Source organism: Marmota flaviventris, chromosome 12 (genome assembly GCF_047511675.1).
Source record: "Marmota flaviventris isolate mMarFla1 chromosome 12, mMarFla1.hap1, whole genome shotgun sequence".
NCBI lineage: Eukaryota > Metazoa > Chordata > Mammalia > Rodentia > Sciuridae > Marmota > Marmota flaviventris.
In genome coordinates, this window is record NC_092509.1 from 40,514,721 (window position 1) to 40,540,790 (window position 26,070).

General features: G+C 38.0%; 1 protein-coding gene across 2 annotated transcripts in view; it reads right to left on the reverse strand.

Annotated features, from left to right (window-relative positions):
* The window catches only part of Ccny (cyclin Y), a 217,834-nt gene that overhangs the window by 150,741 nt on the left and 41,023 nt on the right, over positions 1-26,070 (reverse strand). The window lies entirely within an intron of this gene.

A 26,070-nucleotide genomic window follows, 5' to 3' on the forward strand; every position in this document is an offset into this window, starting at 1 on the left:
CTACTCCAAGAACAGAATATAGTCTCGCACTTTTCCCTTTCCCTCCAGTCCTGAAAGCAAGCATGCAACCAGAGGGAGTGACTCCTTATATTTTAGGTCATCATTCCCTCTGAGAATCTTAACCCAAAGTGAAAGTTAGCATTTTAGGATCCTCTCTTCAATCCACATAGGAATCAAAATGAGATGCCTGATGGACAAAGTGTCTCAAGCCCATAATCCCAGCAACTCGGAAGGCTGAGGCGGGAGGACTGCCAAATTCAAGGCCAGCCTCAGCAACTTAGTAAGGCCCTATTCTCAAAATAAAAAATAAAAAGGGCTAGGGATGTGGCTCAGTGATAGAGCATCCCTGGGTTCAATCACCAGTATCACCAAAACAGTGGGGGGAGAGGGGTAGAGAGAGAGATGTTGAAGGAGAGTGGAAGGGAAAGGACATGCACACAGGCCAGGTGGAAGAAAACACAGTTCCCACGGCACTGAAATGGTGTCTGGTATCTCGGACATAATCATAACTTTTCTTTCTTTAGTTTGGTCAATCTCAACTAAGCAGTCAATTCAAAGCAACATCCATGAACTATGGCAAAAAGAAGACAAGTGACAGCTCCTTAGGATTCCCAAGGGCCAATCTTTGCTTCAAAATAATAACAAAAATTACTGCACTTAGTTGGCAGGACTTCAAACCACGAAGATAAAGCTATTTATGTCCACAGGCAAATGTGAAGCAAGGAAGCTATCAGAGACATCACTGCAGCCTGAACACACGCTTAACCCCAAAACTCCTCTGAACATCTGAGTTTTGTCACAGCTTTTCTTCTTCAGAATACAAATATTTCCTGCTGGCTCCAAGTTTATCTTGTATATTCTGCACAAGAGTCCACATAGCACTGATGAAGAGTCCAGTCTTGGGAAGGAAAAGAAGGGGATATTATAAAGTATAGGGGCCAAGTGGGTACCTGGAGCTTCCACATATGCATTACTTCAAACCTACACCTGGAAGCTTGACACCAGAATTTCAGAAAGCTGAAAAAGTGATCTGACTCAAGAGCTTCATATTTCCCCCACCCAAGTAGCAATGGGATTATAACTCCTTATGACTTTACAACCCTTTATGACTAGAGATGGTAAGAAACACAGAGCTTACAGGAAACTTACAAAAGGCCATTTACCCACAAGAAAAAGAATGTTCCATATGTACATCCTTTAGTAGAGGACATGAATACTACCTGGAGAGCTTCGTGGGGGAGAGCAAGCAGAGAACTTCAGGGATGATGCCACACCATCCCCAGCAACACTGGATATCTGCCAGCAACCACTCCCACAGCTGCATGTACCCATCCCCTCCAGGCAGGAATCCTCTTCTCTCATTCTAAATGTCCCTGCAGCCCATGTGAAACTACCTTGAACATCTCACCAACCCCACAGAGCAAAGCTAGAGTTCTTTTTCCCACCCAACCCAATAGAACAGAGAAACCAGAAGGGAGGAAATAATTTCTTTGGGGAGCTGGTGGAAACACCAAGCACCTGGCCCACTGATGGTACCATATAAGACTGCACATCATTCAACAGCTTAGAGCTGAAAAGAGCTAATTATACAATCCAAGGATTATCCAGGTCTCAGATTACTCCTCCTCTTGGCAGCCTGCCCCTTCTCATTCTTCAACTAGGAAGGATGAGCACAAATGAGGCAGGTGAAACACCAGCTTGTCTGGTAAGTGGCTAGGGAAGAAGTGAGAATTAAACTATTTGTCAAGAAAGTCTTTTCTTTTTCTCAAGCTCTATCTACCGTTTTCTGTATTCTATGATCCCTGATGGCATTACCATGGATTTTAAAGAGATAAGTCTAATTTTCAAAAACTAGAAGTTATTGCTTCATGCACTACTATAGTTCGAATGTAGTTTAACTATGTCTCACCAGGTTCATGTGATTAGAGGCTTTGTCTCCAGGGTGGTACTACTGAGAGGGGTTGACCCCCTAAGAGGTGGGGCCTACAAACAGGTTCTTAGGTCACTGGGTATTAAGGTAGCTCTAATGAGACCCCTGAGTTCTTGCAAGAAGACTGTTATAAAAGCATAAGCCTGGCCCCACCCGGCTCTCTTTGGTTCCTGTCTTGCCATATAATCCCTTCCTCCTGCATTTTTCACCTTACACCATGAGGCCTTCACTAGGGTCTGTATTATATATACTATTTGGACATTAAGCCTGCAAAACTGTGAGCTAAATAAACCTTTTTCTTTCTAAGTTAGCTGTCTCAGGTACTTTGTTGTGGTGACAAAAGCTGACTAATACAGTATTTATTGGGTAATTGCTATGTGCAGACCACTATACTTAAGAGAAGAGATATAAAAGATCTTACACCAAGATCCTAGTCCCCTGGAAAACAGCTTGCAGAAGGGGAACACAGGAAGAGATAACTGCAATACTACACAGCAATTTACAGGCTGAGAGCAAAATCCCTTGTTGGGTGCTTCTCTGGCCCCAAAGACCCACTCACATACCCACACACTAGACGAGCTGAGGGCAGCTTTAAACTTCCCCCTGCAGAAAATGAGTTCTCTTGCTCCATGGAGAAGCAGTCACTAACTCCCCAAACCTAAACCAAGCCTTTGAGAAGCACCCAGAGCAGCCAAAGGTAAAGCTTTCAAAGACAAAAAATAAAGACCCAAAAGAAACTAAAAATAACAGAGTCAGACACTGATGAATTGCTCCTTGGCCAAATTCTAGTCAGGCTCCTCTGAACCCTCTCCCCAACTAAGCTTCAAGACTTTTGGACTTCTGTGTCCATCCAGCTTTCACAAGAATCCTGCTAAGGAAATATATCCAGAATCCCCACTCTTGATATCTCATCACCCTTGATACCTGGTGAGGTTCTTCATTCTCCACCATCTCCCAGATGATGTCTGATCACCTCATCCTATCTTTAGCAAGAATCCTACTAGGTAAGTTTAGCTAGAATTCCCATTACCCTGAAGTTTTCTCTTAGTAATTTTTCCATCTACTGACCACACCCCCATCCCTGCACCTTAGCTATAAATTCCCACTTGCCTATGCTATATTCAGAATTGAGCCCTGTTCTAATATTGGGATGCCTTTTCCCTATTGCAATCATTTTCCTAAATAAAATCTGTTTCTACATTTAACTACTGTCAAGCTTGGTTTTTCCCTTTTTTTGGCTGGTGGGTAATTGAACCCAAGGTTGCTGTAACCACTGAGCAACATCCCTCATCCTTTTAATTTTGAGACAGGGCCTTGGTAAGTTGCTAAGGCTGACCTCAAACTTGCCTCAGCCTCCCAAATCAAAAGTCAGAATTTTTTTTTTTTTTTAATACAGAGTCCTCCAATAGAATGTATTCTACTGGATATACTGGCCATGTCATTTTATAGAGACCATGGTGGTCACAAAGTAAGGCTAAGTCAGAAATGAGAAACTTGCTCTAAAAATGAAACAAAATTCCTGGACTAAAAGGTGTGAGTAGTCACAGATACTTTAAATATTAACAAGGGTCTGGGTCTGCAAGAGAAAACATCAAAAAAACTAGTCTGGCTGAGAACTAGCTGCAGGGTGGGCATCACAGAGCCATACCCAGCACCCCTGACTGGCCCAAACACTGCACAGGGCCATGTACCAATGTGACCCACATATTTCAATTTGAAATTTGATTCTCAGCCATCAACCTATTGCCCCTTTCCCTATGGTGTCTTTTTGTCCCCATTAGGCTTCTAAAAGTGGAAGAACTTTAGTAGTGTAGAAATCTGAAAACACCCAGATGGGTCTAAGAGGAGAAGTGGGGAGATCACAGCACTAATGAGCCACAGACTCAAACATCTGGAAGAAGGCAGGAGGTAAGGCACTCTGCTGCAAGGAGTCCATTTCCCAGCTCTGATTAAAAGAATGGCACACAAGTTACAATGAGTATCCAAGAACAAAGAACAGGTTCACCGAACCAGACTTTCAAAGAAAGGGTCAACTCATCCCAGTCACCCAAAGTCATACCCCTGCCTCAATACAACTGTTTTCTTAAATGTCAGCAGACATCTCCACTGCCTTCTCCTCCTGACTACTTACCAAATAAAGCCTTCACCACCATAAAAAGGCTTGGGAGAATGGCCTGAAAGCTTAGTAAATGCAAGCAGGAGCTAAAGCTGAGACAGCCATGACCAAAACACATAGGTTCTAAGGCCTAATCCATAAATTGTTTGTTACCCACTAAAATCTTTCCCTACCCTACCCACTCTTTCAGTAGTGTATGGATTGTGTCTTTTCCCCTCTGGGTACAGGTACAGGATGTCACCAAGATGCCTCCAAGAATTTGTCTCTACCTCAGCTACTCAATAAAAAACTAGCCCCTTCCTTTATTTGTGGGCCAGCTGGTCTCCTTCTCCTGGAGGTGAGCCCCCTCACCTTTTTCCTCTACCCAATTAAAGTCTTGCCTGTGTATTCGTACTCTTTAGCCAGATTTCATTTCCATTGTCATTGGATGAGAAGTTCTTGACTCTGGTTTCACAGGTACAGCTCACTGGTCAGCTGCCTCTTGACATTGAGAATGGATGAGAACCAGAGGAGAGAGAAAATGTGAGAAAAAGTCAGTGAGGTGAAAACTAGTTGCATGGGGCCTACAGATCAACACCAGTCTTTACATAAATTCTCCAGAAAACATCCTATGAGTAAGACAGGTGTTCCCAAGACATGGATACAGAAAAAGTGGAAGGTGGAAAGACAAGGGATAAAAGGAAAGGAAGGGAAGAGATGTACTAAATAGCACAATTCACACTTAACTCGCAGATAAGCAAGTAGGCCACAATTTCTCTCTGAATAAATAACAGCACAGGATACCACACTAAGGACAATGTCAATAAAAAGCCCAGGTCAACTAGGAAGAAAACACTTGTATTTGATCATTTTCTCTTCCTAACACAAGTCAACTCTATTTACCATGTATTTATTAGAGCATCCCTCTACTAGATATGTATTAAAGAAAAAAAATTATTCTGATACTCATTAAAATGGTAAAGATGACTCTAACTAGACTATTGTTGTAGATATCTAGACTACCATTAATATAGAAGAGAGATTCAACTCAATTAAGAACATGCAAAGACAACTGGGGATTTATAAACAGTTAGTAGAATGAGGGACCAATGGATGGAAAATCACAAAAAGGAGAGACACATCAAGGGTAGGAAGATTTTTGTTACAACAATTTAACAAGATGCTTACCAAGGGTTGGGAGTATAGCTCAGAGGCATAGCAACTGTCTAGCATGCATGAATCCCTGATCAGTTCAATCCCTAGCAAGGAGTCTTACTAAATGTACTGAATGCAGGACAGAGTGTTCAGATGAGGCAGGAATCTCCCTAAACTGACTTAGCAATATTCCTAATAAAACTAGGTAGGCTAGACAGGCTCAAGAAAGAGGCTTACCTAAAAAGAGGGCTCAGAGGAGCCTGACTAAAGTTTGGTCAGAGAGAGAATGTGACCTAGGATAAGTTCTGCAATGGCCACACAAAGCCTTCTTGGCCTCTATGTCCCAAGTCTCTCTGGCTGCCCTGTTACCTGGTCATCTCATTTCTCCACTCTCATTCTGCAGAATTAACCTTAACCTCTAGGCAGGGCTCTCCTGCCTTTCTCCCCTTCTCCCTGCTCTTCTACCAAGGACCAGAATGCTCCCTTTCCTTTCAGTAAAAAAGGGTTACCCAAGCGTGTCTTTTTTTTTTTTTTTTAATTTTTTATTGTTGGTTGTTCAAAACATTACATAGTTCTTGATATATCATATTTGACACTTTGATTCAAGTGGGTTATGAACTCCCATTTTTACGCCATATACAGATTGCAGAATCACATCAGTTACACATCCATTGATTTACATATTGCCATACTAGTGTCTGTTGTGTTCTGCTGCCTTTCCTATCCTCTACTATCCCCCCTCCCCTCCCCTCCCCTCCCCTCTTCTCTCTCTACTCCCTCTACTGTCATTCATTTCTCCCCCTTGTATTATTTTTCCCTTTCCCCTCACTTCCTCTTGTATGTACTTTTGTATAACCCTGAGGGACTCCTTCGATTTCCATGCAATTTCCCTTCTCTCTCCCTTTCCCTCCCACCTCTCCTCCCTGTTTAATGTTAATCTTCTTCTCATGCTCTTCGTCCCTATTCAGTTCTTAGTTACTCTCCTTATATCAAAGAAGACATTTGGCATTTGTTTTTTAGGGATTGGCTAGCTTCACTTAGCATAATCTGCTCTAATGCCATCCATTTCCCTGCAAATTCTATGATTTTGTCATTTTTTAATGCAGAGTAATACTCCATTGTGTATAAATGCCACATTTTTTTTATCCATTCATCTATTGAAGGGCATCTAGGTTGCTTCCACAGTCTTGCTATTGTGAATTGTGCTGCTATGAACATCGATGTAGCAGTGTCCCTGTAGCATGCTCTTTTTAGGTCTTTAGGGAATAGACCAAGAAAGGGAATAGCTGGGTCAAATGGTGGCTCCATTCCCAGCTTTCCAAGAAATCTCCATACTGCTTTCCAAATTGGCTGCACCAATTTGCAGTCCCACCAGCAATGTACAAGTGTACCCTTTTCCCCACATCCTCACCAGCACTTGTTGTTGTTTGACTTCATAATGGCTGCCAATCTTACTGGAGTGAGATGGTATCTTAGGGTGGTTTTGATTTGCATTTCTCTGACTGCTAGAGATGGTGAGCATTTTTTCATGTACTTGTTGATTGATTGTATGTCCTCCCCTGAGAAGTGTCTGTTCAGGTCCTTGGCCCATTTGTTTATTGGATTGTTTGAGCCCTAATATCCAGAGTATACAAAGAACTCAAAAAATTAGACCAAGCGTGTCTTATACTTTCCTACACCCTTACCTTTCCCCTACCCATCTCCCCATCACCAGAATGTTCTCTGTGTCCGTGTGACATCTACAGAAAATTCTTACTCACTTTGAGAACAGATTCTAATCCCAATGCCTTCAAAGTCTTCCCACACCCCCTGCTGGACCTACCTCCTCATCTATACAAGGTATTGTACCTGTACCACCAACTATATTGCTTTTTAAAGCACTCAGTCACATCTGAACTGTAAACTCCTTAAAGAAAGGAATCCTTTCCAGGGCCACTTTTCTCTCTCACAATACCTAGAACAGGGCTTTTCCCTGGTCTTTATGAACACAACTTCATGGGAGACACTTTTTCCTTGTTTGCCAAAAAAAAAAAAAAAAAAAAAAATCAAAAAAATTTTTTTAAATTAGCTAATTTTTAAAAATGCTCATAGAATGAATAAGTTTTCTCTATGATAAATATCATTAAGCATGAAGTGAGTGATTCCTACTATACACGGTGATCAAAGGAAAAATCAATAAAAAAGAGAGTTCCTGGGAACACTCATTCTATTTTATAGAAATGAGGTGTTACCCAATTCTAAAATCACAAATGAAAGCCAATTAGATCATAAACTAAATTAAATTACAAATAAAAGTCAATCAAGATCTATAACAAAGTGAATGAGCGAGATACTGTCTTTAAAGATCCTATAGTTATTTTCTTTTAGACTGTTACAATTTGGATGTGGAGTGACTACCCAAGGCTCATTTGTGGAGGGCTTGGTTCCCAATGGGCAAGATTCAGCGGTGAGGCCTTTGGGAAATGACTGGATTGTAAGGGCTCTGCTCTGTTCTCATCAGTGGGTTAATCCACTGATGGATTCATAGCTAAATAGACTACAGGGGAGTGGTAGAAACTGCAGAAGGTGGAACCTAGTTGAAGGGAGTGTCCTTGGGGACATAATCTTAGAAACTACATCTTGTTCCAAGCCCCTTCTTCCCCCTAACCCCCGCTTCTCTGTTTCCCAACTGTCATGAAATAAGTAGCTGAGCTCCACAATGCCTTCTACCATAATGTACTGTCTCACCACAGGCCCAGAAACAATGAAGCCACCTGACAACAGATTAAATCTCTGAAACCATGAGTTAAAATAAATCTGACCTTGGTTTTTCTCAGGTATTCTGCCACAGGGATATAAAGCTGACTAACACACAGGTTTAGGTATTTTTTTCTGCAATAAACATATTTCTTTTATAATACAGAAAATGCCATTCTGAAGACATTTTCACAAAATAAATAATAAGTATTATAGAAATTTAGAGAAGACTGAGAATCATATATCAGATGGTCATAGGAGAAGTAGCCAGTACTAGTTAGGCAAATAAAAACAGGAGAGGGGGGAAAAGGGGAAGTGTAAGAGAAGTGGAACAATAAGAAGAGAGAGGAAGGGGTAGACAAGAAACTCTCAAAAATCAATAATTGCAACTACCATTTATTGAGAACCTGCTAGACAAACATCATCTTATCTAATTTCTCAACTACTCAGTAAGGTATATATTATAATTCCCATTTTAAAGATGAGAAAACTGAAAACTAGAGTAACTTGCCCAAAGTCACATATCCCACCCATCTAGTAAGCCACAAATACATGTGATAAAACCAAGATCAAGTTATGCTTCTGTGCTATTTTATATGCTATATTTTGTAGTGGTAAGTGGTATAGAGTATACTCATTTTACTCTGCTAGAATTTTTTGGCTGGGTTCTGTGTTCCTAACAGAGATCCTTAGATGCTTGGCCTCAGGCTCCATCTCTCAGCAAGGAAGGCTCTGGGTTCCCACTTAGCTTCAACTTGAGCAGTCTTACTTTTAATTCATTTAACGTATCTTGAGTATTTGCATAAGATACTATTTTTTTAAATACAATAATTCTAGTACTTCCAAAACTAAACAATTTGAAAACCACTACCTTATGCTATATTGCCGACCACAAAGGCCCTAAGGGACTCAGATATATTTGGTAGATATGCTGAGCGGAAGAATACTGAAGGAAGTAGAGTCCTGCCCTGAGCATCTGCTGGGAAGCAAAGAGAAATGAGATTGAAATATGAGGGCCCAGAAAGTTCCAGAGGCTCTAAGGTATGGAAGCCCTTTTATTGGTTGATTACTGCCTGTTGTTGGCTCAAAACAAAACCAAATCTGCAGATATATCTTCAAAGCAACCAGCATTTAAATTAAAACTTGAGAAAGCCTATTATTTTCTTTCAGCTAGCTTTGATATAATAAATTTCAAAAAAACAAAACAGATACGACAAAAATGCAACTGTATTTTAAAATCATCTCAAAGTAACCCAATCTTAAATTGGGTTTTCTCAGCATTCCTATTCCTGGGGTGAGGATACTGTCTGCTGGTGCTGCAGGCATACTGGGCAACTGTTTGGGGGTGTTTCTCCAGCCTAGCTTTGTCTCCTACTTATTAATCTTTGAAGCCATCAAAAAGGAAATGTAGAAAAAGTGAAAATTAATTGAAAAGAACTTATCTATACTCAGATACAAATATATATGATAAAAGCAAGATCAAGTTATGCTTCTGTGCTAATTTATATGCTATATTTTGTACAAACAAAATCTGATAGTACTCACATTCTGAAATTATAATTCTTAAAGGCAAACCAATAAATGTTTGGTATAAGATTTTTTCATTTACTAAATACTGAGCTGATTTATTATAAGTGATATTCTCTGTTTAGAGGAGAACAGTTTTCAGATACACAAGCATAGATTCATTTTGTTTATTTTATTTTACATTCATGACCAATATCAAATGCTGCCTTTATGAAAGCACACAACAATAATGTATTCTTATTGTACACACAGGTTTCCTTCTAAGCACAGAAGAGCCAAGTCTGACACTTAATGGCTTTATAAAGTCAAGATAAAAAAGGATTTTTGAATTCTCACTACTTTGCTATAGAAGTTACAATTCTCTAGTTCTCAGTTTGTTCATAAATAAAATCAGGAAGTTGAAATTCCCAAATGGCAAACACTGAGCAGTAGGTACTGTGGTAATGCTGGTAATTCAAAGATGAAACATAGTGCTGCCCTGGAGTTTATGAAATCTAGTAGGAGTGATATACATGTAAATAGACCACTTTTATATAACTTGGTACACATCAGGGTACTATGGAAAAACAAAAAAGCTTACAGAAAGCAAAATAATGGCTCCAAAGATGACCATGTCCTAATCCCTGGAAAACTATATATTACCTTACGAAACGGCAAAAAGGGATTAAGAATTCAAATAGCATTAAAGTTTCTATCAACTGACTTTAAAGTAAATTATCCTGGATAATCTAGGTGGGTCCAATGAAATCCTTAAAAATGGAAGGAGGCAGCAAAAGAAGAAAGAGATGTGATGACAGAAACAGACTTAAGATATGCTAGGTTACTAGCTTTGGAGATTGGAGGGGACCAGCAGCCAAGGAATATAGGCAGACTCTAGCAGCTGGGGAAGGTAAGGAAACAGATTCTCCCCTAAAGCTTCCATAGAAGAATGCAGTACTGTCTACCTCTTGATTTTAGCCTAGTGACAATCCAATGTCAGATTTCTAAACTATAGAACTACAATATATCTGTATTGTTTTAAGCCACTAAGTCTGCAGTAGAAAATACACAGTCCTTTAGTAAGCAAATGCTATTATTTGTATGTCAAAAGAGAACACTCATTCTTACAAATATTTCATCAGCCATACTTCACAAGGAGATCAAGGACATCAACCTACAGCTTGATGCATAAACAAACTAAATTATACACATTCACCATGTTAGATTAAGTCTCCAGTGCCTGTCTGTAAAACATCCTTCACATACTGACCAGTCAAAAGAGCTGTGATTTGGGAGACAAACTACTGACCAATACAAGGTTATGCCTATTTATACCAAAATGGCCAGTACTACCACTCTGCTGGCATAAGTGCCACATATGCAAATGCTTCTGCAGGCCTTCTGAAATGTCTACTCTGAGATACTCTATAAATACAGATGGAATGTAACACTACAATGTGATACCAGGAAAAACTGCAGACTTGTCTGAAGCCAGAAAGGGATCCTCTGGAATTGCTCTCATGAGGAGTCAAAAGAGCCCCACAGTTATCTGTAAGGCCACATTCTGAAATATTAGAGACCATGAACAAGCACAAAGGGGTTGCTTCCCCCAGGGTACAAGTCCTGTATTTGTTTGCTTACTTGAGATGACTCAGAGGAGCAAAACCTGGGCAGGTCTGAGGCCAAATGAGCAAGGGCCACACCTGATTTGATTAGTTTCATGAAAGCTGCACTCCACTGTGGAATTCTAAAGCTACATTCAGAATCCATCAACCATCTGTGGCTTTTAAATACTAAATTGTGGATCCCAGCAGTCAGAATACTCAGGAGGAAAATGTTTAATTCTATGTGCATTAACTACTAAATTTATTTATATAAACTCCATAGATTTATTCTTGCTTTTTTGGAAAAAAACTCTGAAAAACTGGCCACAATAAGTTTTAACAAACAAGGAAACTGTATGTATATAATCACTTTTAAGGAAACGTGTACATGTATATTCCCTCCTCCCTCTTCTTAATCTCTTTACTCACCTTTTCTTAGGATTATCACCTGACATCCTATTTTTCATGTGGAATAAATGGACTTTATGAAAGCCTTCTCCCCATCCTTGTCCTACCTCTGCACCAAACAGAATACTGAATAAAAAAAAATCTTATTTCAGCCTAGGGTTTCTTGAGTTTCTTGGTTACTGTAAGTGTAGAGTAACCTCTTCATTTCTGTCCTCCATGGGCCTAAGAACCATCATTCTAATCTTATGTTTTCTTTTGAGAGCTCCTCAGCTCTTCAGGACAATAAAGGGGGAAAGAAGTCAACATCCTGAGAAAGAAAAGAAATATATCACTTGCCGTAATTATCTTGTTTTGTATTTTTTATTTGTTATTTTTAGTTACACATAAAAGAATTATTTTGACGTATTACACACCATGGACTATAACTCCCCATTGTTGTGGTTGTACATGATGTGGAGTTACACTGGTCATGTATTCATATATGAACATAGGAAAGATATGTCTGATTCATTCTACTGTCTTTTCTATTTCCATCCCTCCTCCCTTCCCCCACACTCCCCCCCCCTTTGTCTCATCCAAAGTACTTCTATTCTTCACCCCATCCCCACTTATTATTGTATGTTAGCATCCACATATCAGAAAGAACATTTGGCCTTTGGTTTGGGGGATTTGCTTATTTCACTGAAAATGACAGTCTCCAGTTCCATCCATTTACCAGCAAATGCCATAATTTATTCTTCTTTATGGCTGAATAATATTCTATTGTGTATATATACCACATTTTCTTCATGTATTCATCCACTGAAGGGTACCTAGGTTGATTCCATAGCTTAGCTATTGTGAATTAAGCTCTATAAACACTGATGTGGCCACATCACTATATTATGCTGATTTAAAGTCCTTTTGACTATATACCAAGGAGTGGAATAACTAGGTCAAAAGGTGGTTCCATTCCAAGTTTTCTGAAAAACTCCATACTGCTTTCCAGAATGGTTATACCAATTTGCAGTCCTACCAGCAATCTATGAGTGTACCTTTTTCCTCATATCCTCACCAACATTTATTGTTACTTGTATTCTTGATAACTGCCACTCTGACTGGAATGAGATGAAATCTCAGTGTAGTTTTAAGCTTCATTTCTCTAATTGCCAGAGATGTTGATATTTTTTCTTATATTTGTTGACTGATCATATTTCTTCTTCTGTGAAGTGTCTGTTCAATTCCTTTGCCTATGTATTGATTGGTTTATTTTTTGTGTGCATGTGTGTGTTAAGTTTCTTGAGTTCTTTTTATATCTTGTAGATTAATGCTCTGAGATATAGGTGGCAAAGATTTTCTCCTATTCTGTAGGTTCTCTCTTCATGTTCTAGGTTGTTTCCTTTGCTGTAAAGCAGCTTTTTAGTTTGAATCCATCCCATTTATTGATTCTTGATTTTACTTTTTGTGCTTTAGGAGTCTTGTTGAGGAAGTCAGTTCCTACACCTACGTGATGAAAAGTTGGGCCAACATTTTCTTCTCATGGGCACAGAGTCTCTGTCTAATGTCTAGGTCCTTGATCCACTTTCAGTTGAGTTTTGTGTAGGGTGACAGAGAGGGGCTCAATTTCATTCTGCCACATATGGATTTCCAGTTTTCCCAGCACCACTTCTTGAAAGGGCTATGTTTTCTCCAATGAACGTTTATGGCACCTTTATCTAGTATGAATAACTGTATTTATGTGGGGTTTTCCTGTGTGTCTTCTATTCTGTTCCACTGGTCTTTGTGTCTGTTTTGATGCCAATACTATGTCATTTTTGTTTCTATAGCTCAGTAGTATAATTTAAGTCCGATATTGTGATGCCTCCTATTTCACTTTTCTTGATAAGGATTGCTTTGGGTATTCTGGACCTCTTATTTTTCCAAATGAATTTCAGGACTGCTTTTTCTATTTCAATGAAGAACATCTTGGAAATTTAATAGGAATTGCATTAAATCTGTATAGCACTTTTGGTAGATAGGGCCATTTTGACAATATTAATTCTGCCTATCCAAGAACATGGGAGATCTTTCGGTCTTCAATTTCTTCATTTAGTGTTCTATAGTTTTCATTGTAGAGGTCTTTCATCTCTTTTGTTAGATTGATTCCTAATTTTCTTCTTTAGGCTATTGTGAATGGGATAGTTTTCCTATTTTTTCTTTTAGTTGATTCATCACTAATGTATAGGAACACAATTGATTTATGGGTGTTAATTTTATATCCGTTACTTTGTTGAATTCATTTATGAGTTCTAGAAGTTTTCTGGTGGAGTTGTAATTTCTTAAATGTAATCAAAAGGCAAGAAAACACCCAATTTAAAAGTGGGCAAAGAAACTGAATATACATTTTTCAAAAGAACATATTCAAATGGCCAAATGTTTAACACCACTAATCATCAGGGAAATGTAAATTAAAACCACGATAAGACATCATCCACTACTGTTAGAAGGCCTATTATCAAAAAGACAAAAAATTACAAATATTGGGGAAGATGCAGAGAATAGGGAATCCTTAAACTTCTGGTAGGAATGAAAAATTAATACAGTCATTATGGAAAACAGTACTGAGGTTCTTCAAAAAATAAAAAATACAACTACCATAGGATCCAGCAATCCCACTCCTGAGTATGTATCCAAGTCAATAGCAGGAAACAACTAAAGGGGCCAAAGACTTTTATTTAGGAAACATGAAGATAAACAAAAGCAATACTGCACTTTAGGTAACTGCCAGCTTTTCATTCTGATGCTTTCAGAGAACTATCCCCATCCCAACCCCATGCAAAAAAAAAAAAAAAAAAAAAAAAAACACAACAAAAGCACAGGTTTCACTAGCCTAAATTATTAAAAATCAATTAAAGGATTTTGACATTATCTACAGAATGAACTGTCCATACAGAATCAATCCTACCAAAGAAACCATTATCATATTAAGATGAGTTCCCAAGAATCTACTAGAATTCCCTTCAAGTCTGACAATACTGGAAGGCCACACAATGCAAAAAGCACTCACCAAAGTCATCACTCTATGCACTCTCCAGCCATCCAGTTAGCTAAACCTGCATTCCCATACAGTAAAAGCCAAAAATAAAGTACCATATTCATGATGGAAACTGGCATAAAAGGATACTGCAATATATAATTAACTTTTAAAGCTCCAAAATACAAATACTACCTAGACTGTCACTATCAAAGAACCATAAGTCTAAGTTGAGCACCAGAGGCCCACCGTTTACCTGCCATTGTCTAAGAACTATGACACTTATAGCTCTCCTGGGGGAGACCTACAAGCCAAAAATACTATCATGCTTTACTAGTGATACCATTCTACTCTGATCTGCCTTTTTTCTCACATCAGGTTAATAGCAGCTAAGGATAACAGGCTCCAGACTCTCATAATACAGAGACTTAAAAAAGGAAAAATTCACAGAGGGTAAGAGATGACTTCTCAACCAGCCTGTAAGAAGTTTAGCATCCCAGGTCACCAGCTCTCTTCTTTCACAGGAACATGACACGATTTTCACCTAAATCTAATTGGAATTATACATCTAGAGGCCCTAAAGCACAACCAATTTCTACCCCTCTAATTCTCACTTCAGATTGCTGGGATAGAAACAAGACACTTAAATCACACGAAACACCAACACAGAAATGTAATGATGTTAGGATTCACATGTATTCCCAATAAATTATGTCTTCAAGCTCACTGGAATCGACAATATAAGGCTGATGTTTTCTCTTTTCAAGTGCTCAGCAAAGAACATTGACATTCTCAATCCAAGTAACTAAAAATCTCATTCTCAGAAAATAATAATAATAATAATTTTCTCCTTTACCAAACAACCCCAATATCCAACACTAAATGTTTTGATAATGCACATTACAAAACACAACTGGATTCTAAAACTTTTTTATCTTTTAGGAATATAACAGTAAAAGTAAATTTTTAATTGCTTAAAAATAAGTACCAGTGGTCCTAGGTAAGATCCCCAAAAGTGCAAAAATAAAAAAATAAAAATTTAAAGAAAGAAATAAAGAAGTATCAGGTGTTGGTAAAAATGTACAGTAAACTTAATTCTCAAATTCTGCTCCTGGGGGCATATATTAATACAAAACTATTTCACACAGAAACTAAAATTTGAAAGTACCAAACAACAAAATTACAACTTAGGTTGTTTCATTGTTTTAAATTTTAAACACAAATTAAATTCCAGAAGTCTCAAGAGACAAAATTAGAAATGCTGAGCTAAGGTTGTATGTTGGAATCAGCTGTTGAGCACAGCAGTACCACAAGCATACCACAGGGCTGGGAGATACAAACTACATATAAAGGGAGATCAAGATCACAAATCATCATGGACTTACTTTTCTAACATGAAGAATAGTTGTATACACATACATGACACAAACTATACAATATCTAACCTCCATATAAAACAATGTTTACTTAAGTAAGACAAAAATCTCAACAGTTTCCACAGCAATTATTTGGAACCCAGACCAACAAAAGATTGCCTCAGGGGAGTCCTAGAACTAGCACTTTTCAATACAGCAGGCACATAAATAAAAAAAGAAAAAGTGGACTGACTTCCAGTCAGCTTTATACTTGCTTTAAGACTTTCTAAAGACATTGGTTTGTTCTTGATGTTGTTGCTTTTGATGGCCAGCAAAAAGGGGAGAGGCAGACCATTCCCATTTCCTAATCTTGGTTTATGACTATCTGCCAATTAGTATTAAAAAGGATAAGAATAAAAGTGTTCTAAGTTTACATATATTTCACAAAATTTTGAAATTCCATTATTACCCAGTACTTCCAGAGATATGTTGTAAAGTATTCATGGAGTCATTATTTGCATTAGTGAGAAATTAGAAAAAAATGAGAATAGGTAAAATGGGATAGAAGGATACAACTGGATACTATATAGCATTAAAAAGAATAAACTATACCTACAGGTTTTATTGTTAATATTCCAAAATTTAAATACATATTTACATTCTTCAGATTTAACATTTTCAAATTACAAGAGCGAAATATAAAAATAACCAGATTGTTATGTTAGCGACTATCAATTCTCAGTAGACCTACTTGGGTCTCTGCTCTATCTTGTTGCCACTGTAAAATAGAGATGAGCTCAATCCACACGGTGGAGAACAAAGGCCCATGGATCATTGTACATTCATGCGAGTTCCTAGATATTATTGCTCTTAGCTGAAGTAGTGCCCAAAAGGAATTAATAAGTCATCTGAACAGTGGCAGGAACTTCCTGAGACAAACATGGATGTTGATTTAGGGGAGAAATTAGACAGCCCTCCCAGTGCATCAGTTGAGGAGCCAACAGAATCCACAGAGTACAGAACTGCTGCCTCAAGCCCAGAGAAGGGCTTTCTAAAGAAAGCTCTCCCCACTAACTTGAAAGTGCCCTAGCTTATGTGCTCCCTGGGAATGAGAACAGGCCATATGCACAAGACTGGCCTGGGGGGAAAAAAAAAAAAGACTGGCCTGGAGCCATCTCAGTGCATGAGTGTAGGCCCAGATGAAATCAATGCATATTCAACTCCTCTGTGAGTCATGACACATACCAACCCCACCCCACCACTGCAGGGTCACTCCCATCTGCTTATCTTCTGGAGCAGTACAAAGCTGAGTAACTATTCTGCTAAAATACTAACAGAAAAACCTTCCCATCCTTTAATTAGAATTTGTAGGAAGGGAATTGTTGTAATTGATTGTTTCAGAGTATCTTATCTACTGAACATCAAATTGCTACTGTTTAAATAAAAGAGGATAGTAAAATAAGTTTGGGAAACGGCACTTACTGTATTTTTACTCCAACTCCCCATAATGCAGGATGTAACTTACCACATTAAAGCCTCATTAAAGTGTTAAAAGAAACCAGCTTTACTCTAAGCTAGGAATTCCCGGAGTTATTCAAAAAGGAATTGTAAAGGTGGCATAGCCCTAGAGAGTCACAGCTTTTCATAAGGCTGAGGGTGAATCACTTGAGTCCAGGAGTTCAAGGCCATCCTGAGAATTGTAAAGAGATGCCACCTTGGGGATGGGGAAAGGGATACTTCTTCTACCTAAAAGAACTGTTTCTCATACTTGCTTGGTCTTAAGAATCACCTAAGAATACTATTAAAATTGAGGATTCCCTGACACAGTAAATATCTTCAAGAGATCATATAGTCTAATTAGCACAGCAGGGACTTGTGATCAGACAAGTTAAAAAAACATTGACAAATATTTGGCCGAAAACATTGTTTTCTACTGAAAATATTTCTACGTGGTATCTAGCTAAATTTCCTACTTTATGGTAATTCTCAAAACACTGAGATATTGATTCAAGATCATTATTCTAGGGCTGGGGCTGGGGCTCAGTGGTAGAGTGTTCGCCTCACACGTGCGAGACCCTGGGTTCAATCCTCAGCACCACATAAAAATAAATAAATGAAATAAAGGTATTAAAAATTTAAAAAAATAAAAATAAAACATCATTATTCTAGGCATTGTTATTCATTTCTAATACTAAGAATATAAATAATACCCACATTATGTCAAATCTACTGGTCTTGAGTATATCATAGCAGGTTTTTCATCCTTTGAATTTTATATTCAACAAGTTAAATCATTAGGTAATAATATTACTGAGCTCTTAAATCTATTAGCTCCCATGGTTTTCACAATAATCCTATCAGAAAGATACTACAAGTTACAGTATCATTGACATCTGGGGCCAATAAGTCTTTGTTGTGGGGTAGGAAGACATCCCGAGTACCATATGAGATTCAAGATTCAACAGCAGCCCTCTACTCACCACATATCAGTAGCAAACCCCGTCCAGTTTTAATTAAGAATGTCTCCAGCCTGGGGTTGTGGCTCAGAGGTAAAGTGCTCGCCTACCATGCGTGAGGCACCAGGTTCGATCCTCAGCACCACATAAAAATGAAGTAAAGATATTGTGTCCATCTATAACTAAAAAATAAATATTAAAAAAAAAAAAAGAATGTCTCCAGATCTTAAGAAAATGTGTCAAGGAGGCAAAATCAGTTAGAAACCACTGCCTTAAGGGACAGCAGAAAAAGAGTAGAGAAGCTGGAACTCCAGCTGAGGTCCTGCCACCCCTAGGTCTTCACCATCCCACCCTCCAGAAGAAGACATGAAGCCACCCTTGCAACCCTGTTGGTGCCCTCACTACTCTCATAGTCTGTCAACACTGCAGAAAGGCCTGAGAGTAGCCTAACAAATGACAAAGTGAGACAAAGGTATATCAAAGTACTAGTCTTTTCTGACAGAGTAATCCCTCAATACAAGTAATGGCTATGTATCACTTTCTATGAAAGAATTTAATCTGTTCACTTAAATAAATGAGGGGCTGGGGTTGTGGCTCAGTGGTAGAGCACTTGCCAGTGTGTGTGAGGCACTGGGTTCAATTCTCAGCACCATATATAAATAAATAAAATAAAGATCCACTGACAAGTAAACAATATATTTTTTAAAATGAATCACAGACTCTATTTGTGTACAATGTAAAATACATCCTACTGTCATTTATAACTAATCAGAACAAATTAAAAAACAAAATAAAACAGAAGGGAGACCAGTAGAATAGAATAAGGGGATTGGCGGGGGGGGGTGTTTCTGGGGAATGGAAATGATCAAATTTTAATGTTTTATTGTGTGCATTTATGAATATATTATAACAAATCCAACTGTCATATATTATAATTATAATGTGCCAATAAAAAGGGAAAAAAATAAATCATAGAAAAAGCATCTGCCTTCACTGGGATACCTTGCACATCCAATACTTAGGAAGGATCCTTAATATATAGCCTCCTGGTATTTAGAAAAACAGTATTTTCAAAAATGATTACATAAAAATCAATAATAACTGATAAGCAAGATGTATGCTTACAATCCCAACTACTCAGAAACTGAGGCAGAAAGATCACCATTTCGAGGCCAGCCAAGGCAACTCAGAGAGACCCTGTCTCAAAATAAAATTTAAGAAAGGGTTGGGAATGCTCCTGGATTCAATCCCCAGTACCAAAAAGTAAAATAAATTTAAAAATAACTATTATTTCTTGACTTGTTCTTTCATCTTAAAACAATCAGTTAACATCTTTAAAGTGATAAATTTCAATTTTATAGATATGTAAATTCAGTAAAATATTTCAATATGGACTAAAATTTGCATTTACCCAAATAAAAATATACTTCAAAATTCACACTCCATTTTTACTGTTTTAATTTTAAAATATGGACAAAAACTCTAAACGGCTGCACAGAATGAAAGAACTATAATAATCATCAATAACACCACTATTATTTAAATCCATTGTTTCAACGTAGAAATATATAGTACAGCAGAGGCTAAATGCACAAAAAGTGAATATCCTAAGCAAGTTGGAATATTTTAAAACTCTTAAAAACTCATTTTCAAAATGAGTGCATAAAAGGGGTGGAGGGAATAATAGCAGTTCTTTGGATTAGACAAAGGGGAATGAAGGGAAGGGAGCGGGGGATGGGACTAGGAAAGACAGTAAAGTGAATCAGACATAACTTTCCTACATTCATAAATGAATATACAACCAGTATATAAGTTATACTCCATGTATGTATAATATGCAAAAATATACTCTACTGTATATCTACAAAGAATATCATGTATATCTACAAAGAATAAAATAGTAAAAACTAAAAAAGAAAAAAATTTAAAAACTAAAAGCCATTTATATATGTTAAAAAAAAAATGAGTATGTACACCTGAGCTCCCCAGTGTTGGGGGCCAACTGAGTAATTAGGACTATCTGATCTAACTTCCAAGTAGTATATACTTATCAATCAAAACATAAATAATCAAAGTGACCATCCGAGGCTTACAAATACATTATTAAAACTCAAGTCACCATAGCAATTATTTAGATAGCCAAAAAAAGCGGGGAGGAATATTTCATTACTGACCTATTAGGAAATGGAAGCAGGCTTTTGGGTAGTTTTATTATTACTAAATTTTCTACAGACAATGAACCTCTATCATCTCCACTAGAACAGACTCCCACACCCCCAAACACACACACACCCACACCCTTCTCATACTACAGTCTGTCCATCGGGGTTAAAAATGTCACTCAGGCCTCAAGCCCAGAAAATTGGTACAAAAAGAATAACAAGGGCTGGGGGATGTGGCTCAAGCGGTAACGCGCTCGCATGGCATGCGCAGGGCGCTGGGTTCAATCCTCAGCACCACATAAAAATAAAATAAAGATGTTGTGTCCACCGAAAACTAAAAAATAAATATTAAAAAATTCTCTCTCTCTTAAAAAAAAAAAGAATAACAGAAAAGTCAAGGAGGAAATACTCATACAAAAGACAATGAAGTAGTCAGATTTCCTGATCCAACTTCAGCTTATCATATACATTAAACAAGCTTCAAAACTTGCAGGCAGTGCAGTGTAGACAGTAAGGACACAGGTTTTGAATGTTGGCTGCTGCTGATGGTGTGACCTGCAAACTTCTTAACCTCTCTGGGCCTTTCAGTTTTCTCATTTTCAAGATGTAGAGACAATAGTATCTATCCCCATGGGGCTGTTGTAATATAGGAAAAGTAAAGCACAGTTGAGTGTTCTACACAGAACAATTATACCTGGTAATATCTTAAAATTATTAAATCTCGGTGATGAATAATAGGGTTTCACATACTATTCTCTTAGTTTTGAAATTTTCAAAATAAATGTTTGAAGCTAATTGTTTAGGTTCCTTACACTTAAGACACAGGAGAAATAATGATCTCTAAGGTTGCCTTGATCTTTTCGAGAACCTATTATATATCCAGGATTAGAAAGAGAGCTCAATTTCCAGGCATAATAAGGAGTGAAAGAGTAAGGGAAGGACATTTCAGAAATATGCTTTGCCACCATTCATATCCTAGAGGATTAAATACTTAATACCCTGCACATAAAAGCTTCAATAATTGGAAGTTGGACTGATTCCAGGTATTCATAACAAAATCAAAACCAAAATAGGACCAGCACTACCAGATCTAAGTTTTCAATGACCTGGGACCAGTGTCTGACCGGCCAGTGGCCTTAATATTAAAAACACCTAAGCAGAGCTGGGAGTATAGCTTAGTGGTAGAGCGACTGCCTAGGAAGTGTGAGTCTCTGGGTTGAAATTCCCCCAAAAGAAAACAAGAAGAAACAAAGCAAAATAGTGATCTGTTAGAATTCATGTCCTGCTTCCAAAAATTATCTTCCAAGTACTACCTAACGAATACCTTAGACAATTTTCCATGTTTAAACCTTCCTCTATCACAAAGCAATCTTCCATACAATCCATTGATTTGTTCACATTTCTTCACCAAGCTATGTGAACTCCTTTAGGGACACCTTAGAAGCGCTAAATTTCTAAAGGGAATGGTTATGATTCCCCTCCTCTATGGTGGACAGGATTCAAATCAATCAACTGACAGGCAAGGTTAATTTTTTTCCTACTTAATCTCAGGGTAAAACAGCTGGGGAGACAGAGGACAGTGATCTGCAAGAGATTTCTCATCAAAAGAAGCAGTGTCACTCATTTGTGGCCTTTTCTGCACTACTTTATCTTCCTCCCCTTGCTTCATTTTTTCCCCAACATCTAACAATCTCACTCAGTTAAAGTGGAGTTATAGCACGTGCAGGGTTGAAATCATGCAGAATTAAAACTGTAACTATGTCAACAAGTCCTGCCAGTAACTTACTTCATCACTCCCGTTGCTCCTCTATCTAAGCACTAACTTAGAATCAAAATTCTAGTTATTAGGTCCCCGGAGAATAGACATCTCCTGCAGTAAGACAAAGTCTGACTCTATTTCTAATGTCTGAATGCTTGACAGCCTTCAAACCCTACCACTCCCCCATCTTCCCCTTCCTTTGGCAGATGGAAAAAGTTCAAAACATCTAAGTCTAGGCAGGAAGCTCTGGAAGAAGCCTTCAGCAGTCCGGCCCTACCACCACCACCCCATCAGAATACAGCCAAGACAGTTTCTTCTCTACTCTCTCAAGATACTTTTGTACATAGTCTAGGGCCTGCCCTGCTCTCCCCCAGAAAGCCTCTATTACATGGAATTAGCCTTTCCAGATCTCCTCTTGCACTGTGTGATCTCATCAGTCTTTGACATATGAACAAACTTTGGGCAGAGTCCAAGCGTCCCAAAGTGAAAGACCCTGCATATTGCCATTAGACCTTCATCTGATCCAAGGTAGCCATATGATGCATCAACTTCCCCAAAAATTCCTTTGGCTCTATCCATGAGAAGCCTCCATTTTGTCTTTTAATAAAACAAGACCTTTGTGGTTACAAACACATCAGCACATATCAGGAGACAGGTCTAAGGACTGGTGCACATTCTAACTAGCCAACCATAAGATTTTAGATAATTCAACTGACATTTCTGAGTCTTGCTTTTTTTCATCCATAAAACAAATGTAATAATTAATATACTCTCCCAGTCTAACTGGTAGGATTCAAGGTAAGGATCAAAATGAGCAAGACCTGGAAGTACCTAGACAGATTCCCTGGAACAGGAGGCCCGTTTCTCTCCCCCAACACTCAGTTTTGCTCTTCCATTCTCCTCCTAACTCCCCCTTCCTCTCTGCCCTGAAGTTACTAGTTCACTAAAACAAAACAAACCCACCCACCTCACTTTTCTCCATACACACATACTCGACTCTCACATAAAGAAGCAACCACAGAGGACAAAGTCAACCCCTACTAGGAAGTTACCTGTATAAAAGGTTAATACCAGACAAAATTTTGCCCTCAAAATCCTTTATTTCTGTTATATTATAAAACATTCAAGATCACATCCACAAAAGCCAATCACATTTACCACACAGAAGTTAAAATAACTGAAAACACTCTATCTACCACCATGAGCTCACTGAATGCTTCCCAAAGTTTTCTGATGGGATCAGTGATGATATTAACAAATGTGATTTTTAGGTAGCTAGACAACTAATGAAATGTGTCAATATTTAAAAGATCTGCATAACTCAGTGAACCAGCTCTTTTCTAAATGAGGAAGCATGATAATTATAAAATCTTGCAGGGATAAAAGATCACTCAAAGTACAAGCTAGATAAGTACATTTTTAAATGATTTTGTTCAAACTGCAACTAGCTTTAACAAACTACCATTTGTCAAGTTCTGATGTATCAACGAATATCCACATTATCTAAAAGGCTATAATGCAATCCTCCTTCCTTTTCCAACCACATCTGTATAAAGTTGGATTTGTATCATATATTTTAACCAAAGCAATGTATCACAAAAGACTCAGTACTGAAACACAAATGAGATTCTCACTGTCTTTTATTAACCAGATAATAAAGACATAAAAAATTCTCTCTTTGTATTTTTTATTTTGGCAATATCAGTTTTTTTTACTTTAAAAATGCCACATTAATATATACTGGTATGTTATAATGCTATTTTTAAATTCTCAATTTTATACTATGATAAATATCTAGACATAAAAACTCCTTGGGGTGCTCAAGAATTTTTAATTGGTACACTATACTTATACAGATAAGTGGAATTCATTGTGATATGTTCATACATGCACATGATATAGCTTGGTTCATTTCATTCTGCTATTCCTACCCTTTCCTATCCCTCTCCCAAGCCCCATCATTCCCTTTCCTCTTCTCTACTATTCTCCCTTCTATTTTTATTATTATTTTTTTTTAATTCCTTAACACTCACTAACTTCTAAGTACAAGAGAAAACAGGCAACTCTAGATATTCTGTGTCTGATTGGGGGTGGGGGGAGCCAGTGATTGAACTCCACATTCCTGCCCTACTTTCTATTTATTTAGAGACAGGGTCTCACTGAGTTGCTCAGTGCCTTGCTTTTGCCAAGGCTGGCTTTGAACTTGCGATCCTCCTGTCTCAGCCTCCCAAGCCACTGGGATAAGAGGTGTGTGCCACCACGCCCAGCTCTGCATCTGATTTATTTTACTCAAAATGATGTTCTCCAGATCTACCCATTTACCAACAAATGATAGAATTTTATTCTTCTTTGTGACTGAGTAAAGCTCCATTGTGTCAAGAATTTTTAATTGAGATATAATTCACACACACCACAAAATTCACCAGTTAAAAGTGAACAATTTGGAGCTGAGGTGCTTGCCTTGCACATATGAGGCACTGGGTTTGATCCTCAGCACTACATAAAATAAATAAATAAAATAAAGGTATCAAGTCCATCTATAACTAAAATTGTTTTTTTAAGTGAACAATTTAATAGTTTTTAGTATATTCACAAGGCTGTACAATCATCACCACTAATCACTTTAAACAGAAGCCGAATCCCCATCCTCCACCACTTCCATCCTCCTCTCCCCCATCCACTGGCAATCACCAACCTACTTTGTCTCCATAATTTTTCTACTCTGAACATTTCATCTATATATGGCCTTTTGTGGCTGACTTTTTTCACTTGGCATGAAGTTTTTAGGGTTCATCCATGTTGTAGAAGGTATTAGTAGTTCCCTTCTTTCTATGACAAAATAATATTCCACAGGACACATTTTGTTTGTCCATTCAACCCAGACATTTGGGTTAGTCTACCTTTTGACTATTATAAATAATGCTGCTATGAACATGTTCTCAATTCTCTGCAGCATATACTGAATTTTTGAGAAGCCCACCAAACTACTTCCCATAGTGCTGAGTAGCATTTTATGTTCCTACAACCTGTGTTTCTATAATTTTTAACACTATAAATGAGGTCGGTCCTGAGAACAAAAAGTTTGAGAACTGCTATGCTAGTTGAGGGGATACTGAGCTAACAGACAGTCCCTTTCTTCACTGAGGTCAGAATGTACTACAGGAACTCAGACTTAGATTTAAAAACCACCCCAAGAGTTTTTGAGATACAATACAAGAATAGCTTTCCTGTCCCCACCCAATTATGCAAAACTTCTTTCAACTTCAGTTCTGTCACCAGTGCCTATAAGGCTCTGGAGACATTGCTGTCCCCCTCCCTGACTCTCTCTTCTTATCCCTCTTTTATTTTCTTCATTACTGTCTTTTTCTCCTGTTGCCTCACTATGCTTCTTAGCTTCCCACAAAACTGTCACAAACATAAACAGGCAAACTGAGCACTTCAATTTCTGCATTTATTAGGCTCCATTCCGTGCACCTGTCATAGTCTTCACATCTTCACCTTTTGTCCCTTCCTAATTCTAAGAACCTGCTACACCTATCAACACAGTTACAATTCCTTTTTGAAGAGTCTACAAAAGGAGCACAGCCTACTGACAGCTTGATTTTTGCCCCCTGAGACCTGTGTCAGGCCCCCAATATAGAGCACTAAAAAATTTTTAAGTGTGTGTTGTTTTAAGTCACTAACTTGTGGTAATCTATTAGGTCAGCAATGGAAAAAATCTAATCCTTTTTCTTTCCAAGAAATTATATTTTTAAGAATTCTGCCTCCCATTCTCCCTTCCCTCAGTCCCTTCCCCATTTTCATAGGACAGAAGCACTGACCTACCCATATTCTTCTTCCTGAGCTTTTCAACCTCCCTTCTTACAGTCTGAACCCTTATCTTGAGGTTTGAACCATTTTTCTTTTTTTTTC